Here is an 18687-nt window from a genome sequence, read left to right as displayed (position 1 = left end):
CAGTTATATATCCACTCAATCTTCAATACAAATTGGTATATATATATAATACATATTTAAATTTCAAACTATACCACATTCACTGGATTATGTCATCAGTGTTGTCATCAGTGATGCCATTTGAGATGTCTAATCATGAGCGGAAAATCCGTTCCGCTCGCGGATTTTCGGTAAATCCGAGATCCGCGAACTCCCGCGAATTTACTGAAAAGCCGCGAGATCCGCAAGCGGCGGATTTCGGGGGCAAAAGTTCAAGCCTGTTGAACTTTTAACTATTTTAGGATGGCGCCGGCAAGCTGCCAGCGCCATCCTAAAATAGTTACTAAGTTAGCTTCAACAGGAAGCACTAATAGATCAATTATTTTATCTATTAGTGCTTCCTGATGAAGCTAATTTAGTAACTATTTTAGGATGGCGCTGGCAGCTTGCTGGCGCCATCCTAAAATAGTTAGTTAGGATGATGTGGGTTTTGTTGAGTCTGGTGATACTCTTACCGACGAGACGCTGACAGGAGAAGTGCTGCATTTACAGGGTTCTTCGCGGTCTTGGACGCACACGCCCGTCTGACCGCTCTCCATACCCACTCATCTTCTTAACTTTTACCCGTATCCGGGTTGGAATTATCACCGGACATCCGCCCTGAAGAGTCATTTGGCATTGTCCTTTGTTGGCTGGCATTTGTCTAATTATATCTACAGGCATTAAAGCTACAAGATATCCATCCGGTGTTGACCACATACATTCATTATTTTATGGACTGTCAATAATTATATGGGTGCCCAGGTTTTGTTTCTCATTGTTTAGTGCAGGCCTCTGCGTCTGTCCCTCTAGGGGTTTTGGGTTTTCCCCTTTCCTGGCAGCACCATACCCTCTGACTACTTCCAGTATTTAGTTACCCTTCATAGCTACCTGTTTGAGCGCCAACAGCCTGTCACGCCAAACCCTGCACAGTAGCCATGCTTGATGGAGGCCTTTGCATAATTGACTTTCACTAGCTCAATCCCTGTGCAGTTCCTGTGACCACGAGCTTCTCTGATCCGTGCCTGTCCTTTTATACACACAAGAGGCATGTGAACTCGCATATAAGCCCCGTCCGTTTGGCCCCTCCCCACACACTAGTGGTGTGTGCACCGTCTTTGCGCCCTTTACCCACTTGATGGACAGCTCACTCGAGGGACCCCGGCGCTCTTTGGTGTGATGGCAAAGTTAATCAGCCCCCCCAAAAATGTGTGTTTTGTCGAGGCTGGGTAGGTGTGCGCTCTCCCCATATCTATCGTCAAAAATTAGCTATGATGCTTGATGGAGGCCTTTGCATAATTGACTTTCATGAGCTCAATCCCTGTGCAGTTCCTGTGACCACGAGCTTCTCTGATCCGTTCCTGTCCTTTTATACACACAAGAGGCATGTGAACTCGCATATAAGCCCCGTCCGTTTGGCCCCGCCCCACACACTAGTGGTGTTTGCACCGTCTTCGAGCCCTTTACACACTTGTAGGACAGCTCACTCGAGGGACCCCGGCGCTCTTTGGTGTGATGGCAAAAATAATCAGCCCCCCAAAAATGTGAGTTTTGTCGAGGCTGGGCAGGTGTGCGTTCTCCCCATATCTATAGTCGAAAAATAGCTATGATGCTTGATGGAAGCCTTTGCATTATTGACTTTCATGAGCTCAATCCCTGTGCAGTTCCTGTGACCACGAGCTTCTCTGATCCGTGCCTGTCCTTTTATACACACAAGAGGCATGTGAACTCGCATATAAGCCCCGTCCGTTTGGCCCCTCCCCACACACTAGTGGTGTGTGCACCGTCTTTGCGCCCTTTACCCACTTGATGGACAGCTCACTCGAGGGACCCCGGCGCTCTTTGGTGTGATGGCAAAGTTAATCAGCCCCCCCAAAAATGTGTGTTTTGTCGAGGCTGGGTAGGTGTGCGCTCTCCCCATATCTATCGTCAAAAATTAGCTATGATGCTTGATGGAGGCCTTTGCATAATTGACTTTCATGAGCTCAATCCCTGTGCAGTTCCTGTGACCACGAGCTTCTCTGATCCGTTCCTGTCCTTTTATACACACAAGAGGCATGTGAACTCGCATATAAGCCCCGTCCGTTTGGCCCCGCCCCACACACTAGTGGTGTTTGCACCGTCTTCGCGCCCTTTACACACTTGATGGACAGCTCACTCGAGGGACCCCGGCGCTCTTTGGTGTGATGGCAAAAATAATCAGCCCCCCAAAAATTTGAGTTTTGTCGAGGCTGGGCAGGTGTGCGTTCTCCCCATATCTATAGTCGAAAAATAGCTATGATGCTTGATGGAGGCCTTTGCATTATTGACTTTCACGAGCTCAATCCCTGTGCAGTTCCAGTGACCACGAGCTTCTCTGATCCGTGCCTGTCCTTTTATGCACACAAAAGGCATGTGAACTCGCATATAAGCCTCGCCAGTTTGGCCCTGCCCCTCACACTAGCGATGTGCACCGTTTTCCCGCCCGGCCATTCCCCACACAATCAGCAAAATCCGCGAATCCGCAAATTCGTGGATTTTGCGGATTGCGAATTCGCAAAATTTGCAAATTCACGAATTGCGAATTCGCAAAATTTGCCCATGCCTAGAGATGTCATCAGTGATGTCATCAGTGATGTCACTGACCATGTCATGAATGATGTAATATGTGACATCATCAGTAGTGCATTGCGGGCGCGCGGGTTATAGTTAGCAGAACTAACTATAACGGAGGAATATTTATGGTTTTGTACGAGTGAAATGTCCAGCTAACTATAACACCCCTGAAACGTATGTTTTTTTCTGTGAATTTCTAAGGTTTTGTAAATGCTAATTTCGAACTATAACGTCTCTGAAACCTATGGTTTATTCAGTGAATTTCAAAGCTTTTTTTAAAGCTAATTTCTAACTATAACGTCTCTGAAACCTATGGTTTTTTCAGTGAATATATATATATATATATATGCATGTCTCACTATGGGTTGGTGGGAACAACAAGTGGCTTGGCATCCTGACAATGACCAACATGTCAACAAAATAGCAAAATGGATGAGATACATCGACGATCTCCTAATAGTGTGGGATGGGTCGGCCCAGGAATTTGAAACATGTTTTGAAATCTTGAAATCGACTGATACAAATTTAATATTCACATATAATATCAGTCGTAACAAAGCAATATTCTTGGACACAGAGATCTATATCAACAACAACAAGGTAGAAACCACACTACATAGAAAGGAGACGTCTACTAATTCAACGCTACATGCCGACAGTTTCCACAAATCAACAGTGAAGGATAACATCCCATATGGTGAATTCTTAAGGCTACGACGCATCTGTTCAGAGGAACACGAGTGGAAAACGAACAGTTGTGAAATGGCAATGAGATTCAAACAACAAGGCTAGAAACAAGGAGTAATCAAAAAATGTTGGAAACGAGCCAATGAAAAGAAAAGAGAATAAGCCTTACAAATAAAACCAAAATGCAAGGACATCTCACAATCAGAAAAACCACATGTGAGACTCATCATAAGTCACACAAGAGAATCCAAACAGATTGTTGGGATTTTAAGAAAGAATTGGAAATTGTTACACCTAGATGAAACTACTGGGAAAATAGTGGGCAAACACCCAGAGGTCACTTTCAGACGTGCCACAAATTTGAGAGACAAACTGGTGCACAGTCATCATCAAGATCTAGAGAAAAAGAAGCAGGGCATCCAGTGGCTGAAAACTAAAGGTTTTGTGAAATGTCAACAGTGCAAAGTATGTCAGATTGCAGTCAACAAAACAGAAGTAACTTTACCAAACAACAAATCTTGGACAATCAAACAATTGATAAATTGCAAGACTGACTTTGTTGTATATGTGACCGAATGTCCCTGTGCTTTAAAATATATTGGCAGCACAAAAAATGAATTGAAAAAAGAATTCTTGAACATGTTAGAGCAACGGTAAATAAGTTCAGAGGGAATGTTGTTGCGAAACATATGGAAGCAATACATAATGGAGATTGGAAGCTCTTAAAATTCTATGCCTTAGAGACAATTATCCCTCATGAGAGAGGTGGCGACAGAGAGCGAAAATTGAGATGCAGGGAATCACGTCAAATTTTGAACTTTCGAACTTTACACCCAAATGGTCTGAATCAAAGTGAGGAACTGTATGTACATTTGAAGCAACGGAGATCCTTAGAAAATGAACAATGCGTTATGTTGTAAATAGTTGAACGAAGAGCTAAACATATTAATCCTTCCTTGGTTCGTCGTTATGAACATATGATAAAAGCTCAGAAGTAGTGAGGGCTTCACAAACGACACGGTACAAATAGATAAACATACACATATCACAATTCTGTTAAAGGATAAATCAATATAATGAGATAATTAGACCGAAATCAAAACCAGAGCCCACTGGAGGGCGCAAACACTATAATAACCACAAAACATCAAACAGCCCACTGGGGGGTGAGCAACAATCCATTAGATGTAAAAACCACATAACGAATAAATAGTAACACCGATTCTGTGGTTATGGGTAACCCAATTAAATACTATACGGGTACCCATTGTCTAAAAATAATGAGGACGACTAATCTGACATTGTGGGTTAGTGTTATCAATAAAGTTCACTCAACACTACAAATTAATTAATACCTAAATGTAAACATCGCGGGTCTGTTAACACAGAAATCTAATACTCATGGGAATTAGTAATGGAATTCTAACAGAATTTGCCGATTGTCATAATGTGTAGACGTTTTAACGTTGTTGTGTGTACAGAATGTAACATTTGAACTACAAACCCCACTGTTCTTAGCGATTAACAACAGGAAGTGACATGAGAAATCACGTGTTTTTGTAAATCACTTCTTATTGGAGGATTTGTGCAAGAGTAAATATCCACCGTGAGCTAGCCGCCGGTTTGGTGGCGAAACCCGTCGGTATTTATATGATGCTGGAAATTGCGAACGATTAAAACTCAAGAACAGCAGATCCTGCGAGTGCGTATTCATTCCTGAGAAGGAGGCGTGTTCATATATATATATATGAATACACATACCTACAAGCATAACTTGACATACCTGACATCAGACAAAACAGACACTTGCTCTGGAAATCTATGACTTGCATTTGCATCATATTTCTCTTTTTGTGACTTCACCACAAGACAACCTTTTTATGTAACTCAAAAGTCCATGATTTATAATTGAATGAATTTTACACAATTGGTCAATTCTTAATGTATGACCCCACATAATATTTGTAAAACTAATACATGCAAACTACAGGTTGTTACAAAACATATATTTGAGTGCAACTATGGTCTTGATTAAAAATATTACTGACACAATCCTTGATTAAAAAGAAAACACAAATGTTTCATTTTATTGACAATGCAAGAATACAGAGAGGCAATCTGTACCCCTACTTAGTATGTCTTTTCACCTTGGAGGTCATAAAGGGTACTACAAGAGTGGGTGCAGTACCACCATTTACCCACAGTAAGGGGGCATTCAAAGCCATTTTAAGGGGCTAATGCATGCCATGGTAAAGATGCCCATGCAAACACAATGACATAGTGGCTTCAGCTGCTCCGTCAAAGTTATTGCAGGCGTATACCCCTGGCCCATATTTGCCCGTGTTTGTCTGAGGTGGTGTCCTGGGAAGTTCCAAAGACTTCTGTGGCCACAGATGGTGTACTGTTAGCTCTTCCGATAAGGAAAATTGTTCCAGTGTGTCCTCATTTGCTGCCTGCCATGATGTCATAAAAATAAGAGAAAGTATTTCAATCTCTGCCAGTGAAAAATGTGTGCCCATGGAACTTGTATTACAGAAGGGCATGCACAACTACCTGCATCCCCTTCTGTAATATAGAAGTGTTACAGAAGCACAAAAGGAAAGTGTAAATGTTTACTGCACTGCGGTGGTACTCCATGGTACCTCCCCATGTTTCTCTCTTCTGTCCTCTCAGCATAACTTCTTCCCTTTTACTTACATCTATCACCACTTAATCTCATTGGTGACAGTGTCTTTTGTTATTTTTCCCTTTATCTCTGTTTTGGTCCCTTACACCTCAGGATCATATTCATTACCCAAATTCCACTGAGGAATAATACATTTAGTTACTTTTTATTTTTTTCTTCCAAACTATCATACTCACCAATTGAGTGTATAATTTTTCCCTGCAAGTGTTTACTGATTGCCAAGCTGTCATCCAGAGAGGAGGCACCATCTCTAATTTCTCAACGAAGGTACTGAAGATTCAGTTCCCACTTTGTTTTCGCTGCTTGTGATCATTGGGTCTAAAAGGCAGCCCTTTTCACAGCAGCTTTACTTGCTGGCCACAAAATGGAGTTCCAAGTTATGCCATATTCACCCTTTGTCTTTCTCTGGCTGGTGAACAGATGCGAAGGCAGCTAAAACCTACACTGATCTAACTTAGAAAAACAAATGTCATAGGTGGAATACTTGCATTAATGTCAGCCACCTGCCAGTTTGTGAGGAACTGTTATTGTCTCATTTTCAGTTGCCTAGTCTCTGCTATAGTAGCAAAGTGGACACAAAAATGTACCAGTTCTTGAGATTAATTCAAACATTCCATCCATATCATTATTGTAAATAAATGTGATGGGTGTGCCCAGCTGTGGGCCTTATTATGATGATTATTGCTACAAGTGCCCAAAAATCTGGACAGGCAATACTGCTCCCACTATATGCTGTCTTTATATATTTTCTTATTTGCAACTTTACATAGCGCAGACATAGCCCGAAGGCATCATATGATACTATGATACAAGGGTACAGCAAGATACAGTTACAATAATTACGTCCAGACATTGCATTGGTAGCTGCAACTAGGACAAAAGTAGCTGCTGGACAGGGATGTACACAGTTCAAGCATTCATTAAGATGGTAGGGACATATAATGCAGGCAGTTTTCCTCCTGGATCTAGTACTTAGGTATGGTAGACAGTGATTAACCCAGGTGTTTGTCAAACAGGAGGCACTTGAGGTCCTTTTTGAAGGTGACTATACAAGTTGTTGGGCGAAATGAGGGAGGTAAGGAGTTCCAAATTATTGTGCACTAACAGAGAATGACTGGCCCATGTACCATTCTTGGCTGAAGGTGGGGGTTCCAGGGGCAGGGATTTGGCATTTCTGGAACCCCTATTTTACTCCAGAGATTTTCAGTTTATCACTTAGATGTGACAATGAAGAGGTGTACAGCGCTCTGTGTGTAATGAAGGTTGTTTTGAATTGGACCAAAGCTTCAATGGGAAGCCATTGGAGGGTTAGCAGTGCCCGAGAATTTGGTTACATTTCTTGAGACCTAACACAAAGTGCGCTGCTGCAGTCTAGTCTTTAGAGGACGAGAGACTGCACCACAATTTCAAGGTCTTGTTCCGGGATTAGTTGTCTGAAACCCCATAGCTGCCTGAGTTGGTGCTGTGCACTATTGGCCATGGTTGTGATGTGTCTGTGGGGATTTTGATGAATGTCAAGGGTTATACCAAGGAATCTAGCACTTTGGACAATGGCAGAGCAGCCATCGAGGATGGGAAAGTTGGCCATCCATTCCTGAACTGGGGTTTTGCTTTTGGAGGTGAAATAAAAAGAAATTCTGTTTTAGCTGGGTTGAGTTTTAGGCGAGTGTTAGACATCCGGCTTTGAATCTTTAGGAGAGTGATTGAGAGGAGGGCAAGGTCTTCAACGGAAGAGATTTTAATGAATATTTTAGTGTCATCAGTGTAGAGGTGGAAGATAATTCCAGCATATCTGAGAATCACACATAGTGGATCTAGGTACAGGTTAACGAGGGTTGGGGAAAGAATTGAGCCTTGAGGGACCCTTGATGTACATTGACTGGTCTCGAGAACACGTTGCCCATTTTCACATTTTGGGAACGGTTGGTTAGGTAAGAGGAGAACCAACTGAGGACTGTGCCACAACAGCCCATGCGTTGGTCAAGAGTACAAATGTGGTCCGGATGGTTGACAGTGTCGAATACAGCAGACAAGTCCAGGAGGAACGAGAGACATGAGTTCCCGGAGTCAAGGATTCTAAGGGAGTCGTAGACTATTTGTAGGATCAAAGTTTCTGTACTGTGTCCCTGGCAGAAACCTGATTAGAGAGAGTCTAGGAGGTTGTTTGTTCGAATGTGTGAAGTGAGCTGGGAAGCAACGTAACTCTCAATGACTTTGCCTAAAAATCGAAGTGTGGAGACTGGGCGGTAGTTGTTCATGTTCTCTTGGTCCAGAGATTATTTTTTCAAGAGAGGAGAGACTTGACCCACTTTTAGTCATTATGGAAATAGGTCATGTTGAATAGAAGAGTTGACCTTGTTGGTCCATAGTGGAACTAGGCGTGTGGCAAAAGATTTGCAGAGAAAACCTGGATTGGTATCCGGAAGTTGGTTCTAGGGTTTAACTTAGCTGATTGTTCGCTGTAGGTCTCATTGAAAAATGGGGGAGACAGTGGACAACAAATGAAATGCCTTGCACAGTAGAATCTCGGTTTCTGGGGGTTCATTGGTGTGTAACGAAGTTGTTGCAGCTGGCCACTAATGGCTCAAGACCTGAGGTGGTGGAGGGGTTTGTAGCTTGTGCTAGAACCACAAAACTGTTATTGATTAATTTAGACCTCCTCTGCGATCAACAATTAGTATAAATACATGATTCACACACTTTTTTAAATACAATTCTACTGTTGATGTATTAATAAAAAATGTCTTTTCAAATTATCAGTAAAACTAATTCCATGAATATGTACAATTTGTAACAGACAAATTAATTCAGCGGAGATTTCAAAAAGTCTATCAAATCATTAGAGGTCGAGAGATTATATGTAAGAGCAATATGTTTTATAAAACGGTTTCTGGTCTCTACTACTGCTTTACTAGAACATAAATAAAAAGCATGTATTAAATCCTGGTCTCTGGTATTATATTTTGTCGCATACGCATGTATCATCACCTGAATCACTCCAGCTCCTTGTATAAGCCTATAGAGGTAATATACCTAATTGAAGCATGATAATGCATCTCCAAATACTATGTTATAAGCTGAATATCACATACTTTTTGTGGATCTTAAACTCAAAAGTGGAGACAAGCGATTTATAAGGGGATGGTTGGGGGCAGTGTGCAATGTCAAGCTCATAGTTTAATCGGGGAGTTATGTTTTTCAAAAAGAGCTTCAAGTGTGATGGAGACCAGGGTTGAAGAATGCTTTCGGTGCATTGAAAGTATTCGAAAGAGGTCTTAAAATTTCTATTAAAAGTGTCTTGTTTTTTTACCTGCTGTGAAAGTTTCTTGTTTCAGTAAAGCCCTTAATGAACCTTCTTCCGCATGCAAGAGGTTAAATGCCCATCTAATTATGTTGGCTGGGGCTATTGAGAATCTGCTTACAGTTGAAAGCTCTAAACAAAGTATCTGGACCGAAGTGGCCTAGCTCAGTGGTGTTATTTTACGTAATAATTTACCTTCACTGATATTCACTAAATTCCATCTAGCTATAGGAGTGTTCTCTATGGCATATGTTATGGTAGGTGTGAATTTTGTCCTGATTATTTTAAGAAAAGCGTGAAAATATCTCTTGCCTAAAGAGGAGTAGAATTTCTTGAGGGCGCCTGAAGAGGAGTAAAATCTCTTTAGGGCGTTAAAATGTGCTACTGCTTTTTGATTCATCTGTTGTAAGTGGGAATGCACTTTTAGGGTTTGTGAAAAGACACGCCCTAGATAGTTGTACGCCTTTTCCATCTCAATTGTTGTGCATGTGATGTTTCCTTCACCTAAATGAGATTACGTTTGTCTTGGAGATTTTCACTTTTAGGTAGGTTTCTTCTGAATATTTAGTAGGAGCATCTATGTTTCACTGTAAGCCCAATGGGGTGAGATTAAAAAGTACCACGTCATCAGCATACATTAGCAAATGCATGTTTACAGATACTACTTTGGGAGAGAAATCATTTACTTTTTGAAAACTCTCCGGTAAATTGCTTATAAAAAGCAAAAACAGAAGGAGGGCTAATAGGCAACCCTGCTTTAGGCCATTTGCGGTGGAAATCTTAAGAGGTAAACATTTGTCTGCACCATGTTGAAGTGTGGAGGGCAACCTTGAACAAGCACTTTAGTCTGTTCTTATCAGAATTCACAAGTGCTCTGAAGTGAGAGGATTTGCATCTAAATATTCGGTCTTTGTTCTGTTTTCGCACTATGCAAAGCTTATTCTTTCACAGGTGAGAGGGGGCTAATCTCCATTCTTTCTCGCTCTTTTTGATAAGCTTTGCTACTTCGTAAAGCTCTTTTGAGAACCAGGGGTTACAGGGTTTTGGCTAGATAATTTGCACTTCAGGGGTGCATATTTGTCAATAAGGGATTCCATGCAGGAGTTGTATTCGTCGATGGCCTCATAAATATCAAGGTGGGATGTATTTGAGGTTAGGGAAGGAAAGCCATGGCTTCTGTGTCAAGGTTGGATGTGTCTCTGAATCATATTTTCTCTTTCTTGGCCAGTTTTGGTATAATAGCTGGAGAGAGAGAATGGGATCTGCATGTGGTCATGCTGGTCAATTGGAATGGGGTTGTATGACTGTAGATTGGGGGAATTGGAGATTATCAGGTCAATGATGGTGCCTTTGGGATGCATGGATTTAAGGCAGTGTTGGTGGAGATCCTTGTCAATGAGAAAGGCTGTAAAGGTGTCCACCAGGCTGTTACCCTAGATTCTCCAGTGGATGTTGAAGTTTCCAGGGAAGATCATGTTGTCGGAGCTGATCAGTTTGGAGATGAAGAGATCCATACATTCCTCGAAGAAGGAATTGTTATTATCTGGTGGATAGTAAATCACATTTAGTCCGATGCTGGAGGTAGTAGATGTTGGCATTTCCACCTAAATGCATCCGGAAGATTGAAAATGAGGCATTTGGAGGATCCTGCATCTCAGTGAGTTTCTGTGAGTGAGTGCGGGACCACTGCCTCGTGTGTCTTCCCAGTTTCTACGTCAGATGGAGTACTTGGGAGGAAGTAGAAGGTCTACAGTTTGGTTAAATGAGTTGTTGAGACATGTTTCAGTGAGCATCAGGATATCAAGATTATGGTCCAGGATCGAGGCTGATATCTCTGGACAGTGTTTAACTGCAAACCGACAATTGTGTAGCATGCAGTTCAGTCAGAGAGAAGCTTTTGTCTTTTTGGCTAGGCTTTACACAGAGGGAGGTTGGGATTTGTATCAATTTAAGAGGGGGTGCACGTACACCGGGATGGTGTTGTGTTAGATTGCCTGTGGTCTGAGATAATGGTGGGGATTGAGTTGCCCACTGCGGGAATAGAGGGTGGGGGAACATAAGCTGCATAGCTTTATAGAAAATAGGATAGTTCTGAGATGTCTCATCAGTTATGATTGGGGGAGATGTGGTTTATTGGTATCTGGTGTTAGGAGAAGGTATGGCAGTGGGTGATGAAGGAGAGGAGGAGCGGGGAGGCATGTGGGTTGACTGTTCGGCAGAGTAGTAGGGTGTGGAGGGTGACCGGAGAAGGAGATCCTGGTGATGAGAGGTTGGAGATGGGTGGTGCGGAGATGGTCTGAGGGGGTATGTTCACTGTCTGGTGTAGGTGGTGAACAATGGGCTGAGGGAGGCATGTCGGACTGCAGGGGTGTTAGTGATTATTGGAGAAGGGGAGCCTGGGGGATCATCATGTCGTAATTGGCATGGCCGCGTTAGCGATTAGCTGTATCTACACGTTGTCCTCCTTAACTTGGCTATATATGAAAATGCCATTTTCTATGTTGCGGCGGCCATCTTAGACCATAAGCGGCCTCGCGGCCAGGGTGCCCTTTAGTCCGTTGTCCGTTCCACTGACCACTTCAGTCTGCCCAGCAACAGGCTATTTTTAGTACTGGTCAAGCTGCACATGCGCAGTTTCAGCTGACCAGTAAGCCTTTAGGAATGTGCGCCAAACTGACCAGCGGAGTTGTGCCCCCTCCAATGAGCTGGCAGTATTCCAAAACATGACCATATATGTCCTTAAAATGTGTTCTAACTTGTGCCGCCTATCTTTTATTGCGCCAAACTGTATATAAATCGGGGTCACACCGGTGTTCGGTGTGATACCTCTTGCATTACCGAAGGGTGCTGTTTGAGTGTACCACCACCCCATGGGGTCTTAATAAACTTGTTCTTTGCCTTTTACAGTTTCCGTGCCAACTGTTCTTGAGTGTAAGTGGGTTATCTTCGGAGCATGTAGGCCTTGGGAACCCTGATTACTTCAAATTGGCGACCACGAAGGGACTCATCGGCGACTCGGATGCCCGAAGGAGAGGTCGTGACGAAGGCTTGGAAACTCGCCATGGACGCGCGCTGCCACGAGTGACCCGAGTCTTGGCTGCCACGGTGTTTCTTCCTTTCCTTCCGATCTGACCTTCCAGGTGGCGCCGGTCTCCGACTGAGTTTTCGAGTGTCTGCGTTGCTGAGAAAGTGCCGTTTGGCTGATTTGGCTTACAAGACCTTGGCAGTTGGAATCTGGACATTTGAGAATTTGGGTAAGATTTGTGTTCGGTAAGGTAGTCTTCGGACGCTTACTGACGTTCTATGATTTGTGTTCGGTAAGGTAGTCTTCGGACGCTTACTGAAGTTCTATGGCTTGTGATCGGTAAGGTAGTCCTCGGACGCTTGCCGAAGTCCTACGATCTACGTTTTGATTTGAGTTAGCTAACATTGTGACTTTGTGATCTTTGAACTTATATGTGTAGTGCACTTCACATAGGCAGGCATGTAGAGATGTTTCTCTAACTTTGTTTTTTTCCTCTGAGCGGCACAGTTGTGTGAAGTACTGTAAGTGCCATTTTTGTGCGGTGTCACGCTTTCGTGATACTTTTTGAACATGCCTGTTTTCAGCACACTCCGAGGGATGTGCTGTCTTGGAGAGGGTACCACAATTAGGTTAGCGGAAGCACAGCCGGCTCCCCCAGAGGGAACACCAAATCGCGAGATGTACATCAAACTTGGCCTTCCCCCTATTATGTACAGTAAATTATGGCATAAGTATACAAAGGCCGATCCTGAATTGCAATGGCCTCTACATGGGTCGTTCGATTTACGTAAAGTACAGCTTGTAGAGCAATGTTTGTTTCAACGCAGGTCTAGACAAAACATGTTTGATTGTGTGCGAATGTGGGAGAAAGCGGTGCGTGAGCGAATGAAGCGTGAGGTTGCCTTGGCGGACAAAGAGCAGCGCAAGGCTGCTCGGGATAAGGCTTTACAGCTTGAGGAAAAGGAGGCTCAGGAGAAGAAAGAAAGGGAGGAACGAGAACGTAAATTGCAGACGACTGGTCAATTTCCTATCCGCCGACCACTTTATCCTGTCCTTAATAATGAAACTGATGATTTTTCTTTGTTAGATCGGTCACCGCCTCCGTACGTTTCGCCGACGGCTCCAGCTGCGGATTCAGAGGACGATGGACAGGATAAGTCGGACCAGAAGGGTGTATCCGCTCTCAGGTTTACTGCGGAGAGGTCCGCTCATTTACGCAGTTGGGCTCGTAAAGTGAATAAGAAATGTGTTTCTCAGGATCAGTTGCTTTCGGAGAAGAGGGTGTGGTCGGATCTTGAATTAATGTATTTTCTGTCTAGTTTGGCGGATGAAGTTGTTGCCGCGTATCGTGAACTTTCAGACACGTTAGAACCTAAATCGTTGTCAGTGTATCGTGAGAATTTGGTTAAAGGTGTATTTGATCTTGCAGATGTTGACGACCTATTCCAGCAACTGATCCAGCTGCGAGACGAGACAACCAGATTGCGGGAGGAGCGGAAAAGGAGGCAAAAGGAGTCCGAATCGGAGAATAATGGGCAGATTAAGGAGTGTTCTCTCCGGGGTTCAGATAAGAGTTTTGCACTGCATGTTATGCCTATGCGTGAAGCCGCGCCCTTGTATGTTCCACCTAAAGGGGAAGGTACCGATGATGATAAATCGTCAAAGGATGCGAAAGGGTATTTTGTATATAACTGGGTATATACGCCTTGGAATAGAGCAGATGTTATGGCATTGAAAAACTCTTTACCTGATCTTCGAAAAAACCCGGCGGCATTTTATGAAGGGGTGGAAGGGGCTATTTCGTCTTGTGTGATGACTCTTGTGGATATAGATTTGTTCTTTGGGCTAATTCTACCACCTGATATGTGGAGGCAAATTCGTAAAAATAATGATGAAACAATATTGGGGGGCACATGGAAATAAATTAGTGCTGCTGATTTAGACAGGGAGCCAGCATGTAAGCCTTGTCAGTTTATTCTAGATCTTCCGGCAGCTATTTTGATTAAATTGAAGACGCTCGTTCCATCCAAAAAGATCGATTGGACTATGTTAACTTCGTGCAAACAGAAACCCGATGAAACGGTTTCAGATTTCTTTACACGTTTCGAGGAGGCATTTCATGATTACAGTGGTCAATCTTTAACAGACGATACGGTCTGCATCTGTTTGTAGATAAGTATGTGGCTAATCTCCTACCGGAGATTGCAAAACGATTGAAGTCGAGTGAAAGTTCCTGGGCCACGGCGACCCCAGCGTCTTTGTTAACTATGGCTCAGTACTATGAGCGGCAGGAATTGGAGGCTAAAGAAAGTGTTGAGAAAAAGGCGAAGGAATTGAAAACGAAGGTGATGTTGGCGCAGGTTCGGGGAACACAGGGTAGAGGGAATGATAGAGGTAGACGGGGTGGAGGAAATACGTCGTATGGTCGTACGGACATAGCGGAGGATCAGTGTGCTTATTGTAAGGAGTTTGGGCATTGGGCCGATGATTGTCCGGTACTTCGTGAGCAGCGTAGTCAGCGTGGTCGAGGAGGCGGAAGGTCGAGAGGAGGTTATACAGGAGCGAGAGGTGGAGGAAGTGATCGTGGAAGGGTTGAGGAGAGGGGCCGTGGCCAGGATGAGCGAAACACGTTTGATAGACGGAATCAATATCAGATTTCGGAGGGTGAAAATGTGGAGCACCAGGATTATGTGCATGCATAGGACTGCGTAGGATGGGGTAAGGAATCAGTTGAAGTGCCAGTAGATCAGCAGGGTCCATATGTAACAGCGGGTATTCTGGGTTCTACTGATCAATTTCTAGTCGACACAGGAGCTACACGTAGCGCTTTGTCGAAAAACTTGGTTCCGAGGGCTCCCCTGTCTGGCGAAATGATTACATGTGTAGGGTTTGATGGCACACCCTCCCCCAGCCCATTATCTAAACCCCTTGCACTATGTCTTGACAAATACTTTAGTTTTGGTCAATTTTTGTTATCACCCCATACACCGGATAATATCCTGGGTATTGATTTGCTTAAATATTTTCGAGCTACAATACGTTGCGCTCCTGAGGGAGTGCGGGTTATCCTGAATGACAATTATCCTGACCCTGACAGGTTTTATGCCATCTCAGATATTTCAGCTTTGGCCTCTCTACCGCACACGTTATGGGCGACCTCAGATACGGATGTGGGAGAGATGCTGTAATGGCAGAGTTTTTGGCTTTATTTAGCAGTGATATAGATCATTAATCTTGCTCGCATCTAGTATAGGTATTCATAGCCTGTGTTGGCCCTTTTAAGCCCTTTTTTCCAGACCTAGAAGAGGATAGCTGCTTAATATGCCTTTATTCTTGACTTTAACCTGTCTATTGCCTATTGGCTTTGACATATTAGACACATTGGTATGGTTTATGTAGGTATTCTGACAGAGCTGTGGAGCATTTCACCCCTTTCAGGCCTACAGGCCTAGAGCTAGAGGGACTCCATCTTGATGAAGCTGAGAGGCTTTTTAGGGTAAAGGCAATGTTTATAGTTAAGGCTGTTGTGTGCTAGAGGAAATCCAGTTAGGACTGCTTCTTATCCGAGAAATGTGTTTTTCTCTTGGGCCCAGACGTAACATGCAGAGGCGCACTGCGGTTGCGTGGAAGCCTGGGAGCTGGCACAGGAATTCGGTAGGAGACAGCCCTCCGGTGGAAATTTCCATGAGGGGAGAGGAATCCATATTAGTGAGCTACAGGAGAGGAGGAGTGGTCAGTTCAGTTTGGAGTTCAGTCCAGCGTGGTGTGCAGTTCAGCGTGGTGCTCAGAACAGCTTGGAGCACAGAACAGCTGGGAGCTCAGTTCAGCTTGGAGCTCAGAACAGCTTGCAGAGAGAGAGAGAATGTCTGCTGGAGCTGCAGAATAGAGTGCAGTTCTTAAATGGAGAAAGAAGGCAGACGATTGCTGAAGAAGAGGAGAGAGAAAGCAGTGCAGAGAGCATCAAAGAAGGCTGTCAGCTGGAGCAACTGAACCAGAGGCGTGGTGATGTGGTGAAGGAGGGAGAGACAGAGAGAGCCCTAATCCCACCAGAGGCAGAGAGAGAAATCTTCCTTCTAATAGGTGAGGTAGTCTGACTTAGTTACACTTACACTTTATGTCTAATCTTTTCCCTTTCAGCGGAGTGTTCCTGTTATGTTTAATCCTTCTCTTTCAAGCGGTGTGTTCTACCTATAGTCTTTGTCAGTTCTGTGTAAAGGTTTATATTGTACTAATAATAAATGACCCCATTAATTAGTGAATTAGTGTGCATGAGTTCTTTTATGATAAAGTTATCCTGGCTTCAAGCCAGTTGCTGTTGAGCCACTGATGGATCAAAAGGGGGGTAGGAGCGCTTAAATCAAGAAATAACTCAGTCACATAGTGTGTATATCTTTATCCCCATACAGTGAGGGTAATCACTCCTGGTAGTTATTACTGTTTGAACAGATGCTACCCCTGATCAGGTAAGTAATAGTGAGGGAGAGAGGAGACTTGCAACCAAGGGACTAAGTTAGTACACCATCCCATAATATTATTGTAGTAGCAGACCCTTAGTGAAGAGACTTCCCAATATATATATATATATGTATAGGTGTTCATAGGAATGTGGTCGTCGTTGATATGCGGCGTTAGTGAGAACACTGGGTGGGAGACCAGTGTGGATACCCACTGGATTGTGGCTTGAATAAGTGAGAACGCCAGGGAGGATACTGGCGTGTAGTTTCGCAGGATTGTGAACAGTTTGGAAAAGGGAGCATTGGGTTCTGCAGGCCCATGTGTAGACGCACAGGATTGTGTGTCATATCTGCCCTAGGGTAGAACGGTCTGGGTCAGGATGGCCGTGAGACCAACTGATGTAAATAAGTGTGGTGTAGGGTATGGATATCCCTAGTAATCAGTGAGTATTCTTAGTATCCCTATAGATTTAGTGGTGTTTTTAATAATATGAGCTTGTATATTGCGAGTTCCCCATCCTCAGGTAGGTACCAGGTGCCTGGATAGTTGGTCCTGAGGAGGGATGTGATTACGTTCTGGCTGGGTTGGAGGGGCCCCTAGGGGCTGATCCCACCTACTCAGAAAATCCAGCCATAACAGATGCGTATTCCACCAATACACATTACTGTTAAGGAGGGGGCCCCTCTACCACGAGTGCCACAGTATAAGATCTCGAGAGAAGGTGAACTTGCATTGACACATATTGTTCAGGATTTAATTTCTGCAGGGGTAGTGGAGGAGGTCCCTTATAATGTTTGCAATAGCCCTATTCTCCCGATCCTTAAGAGAGATACTGACGACAAAGTCTATCGCTTTATTATTGACTTGCGAGAGATCAACAAAATTGTCATTCCCCAATACCCGGTGGTGTCCGATATTACGACCTTGCTTACATTGGTTCCACCAACGGCCACCACGTTTAGTGTAATCGATTTGAAAAATGCGTTTTTTTCCATCCCTGTTCATCCTGATAGCAGATACTTGTTTGGCTTCACGTTAAATAATAAATCGTATAGATTTTGTCGTGTTCCCCAAGGTTATACTGAAAGCCCTAGCATCTACAGCCAGGCTTTGAAAAGGCAGCTAGATTCCTTTAAATTGCAGTCTGGCGTTGCTCTCATCCAGTACGTGGATGACCTTCTGCTTGCTGCTGACTCTTACGCGCAATGTGAAGAAAGTACACTTGCCTTGCTTTCCTTTTTGGCACAGAACAATCATAAGGTTTCGAAGAAAAAGCTTCAATACTGTAGACCTCAGGTGACCTACCTCGGTCATCTGTTGTCTAAGGAGGGGCGTGCATTAACATCTGATCGAATTCAAGCAATTTTAGACACACCAGTCCCCCGCACGCAGAGAGATGTACGTGCCTTCATAGGGTTGACGTCCTTCTGTAGACAATGGATCATGGGTTTTTCACACATCATAAAACCCTTGCTAGCGTTATTGTCCAAAGCTACACCAATGCCCCTAGAATGGACAGATGAATGTCAGAAGGCTTTTGAACAATTGAGGCAGGCCCTTTGTTCCGCACCCGTGTTAGGTACACCAGACTACACGAAACTTTTCACATTGTACGTGCACGAGAATGATGGGTGCGCGTTGTCAGTGTTAGTGCAATTACACGGGGATAAGCAGAGACCATGTGCATACTTCTCTGCCATTCTGGATCCTGTAGCACGAGGGTTGCCTGGGTGTTTTCGAGCGGTAGCAGCAACAGCAGTGGCCATACGACAGAGTGAGGGAATAGTGTTATCGCACAAACTGTTGGTGTTAGTTCCTCACGCAGTAGATGCCCTGCTAAACCAAACAAAGACCCAATACCTCACGAGTGCACGGCTAACAGGATATGAGCTGACACTTTTGGCGCCACATATTACACTG

This window comes from Lissotriton vulgaris, chromosome 6, assembly GCF_964263255.1.
Source record: "Lissotriton vulgaris chromosome 6, aLisVul1.2, whole genome shotgun sequence".
Taxonomy (NCBI): domain Eukaryota; kingdom Metazoa; phylum Chordata; class Amphibia; order Caudata; family Salamandridae; genus Lissotriton; species Lissotriton vulgaris.
This window is presented reverse-complemented; position numbering follows the sequence as displayed.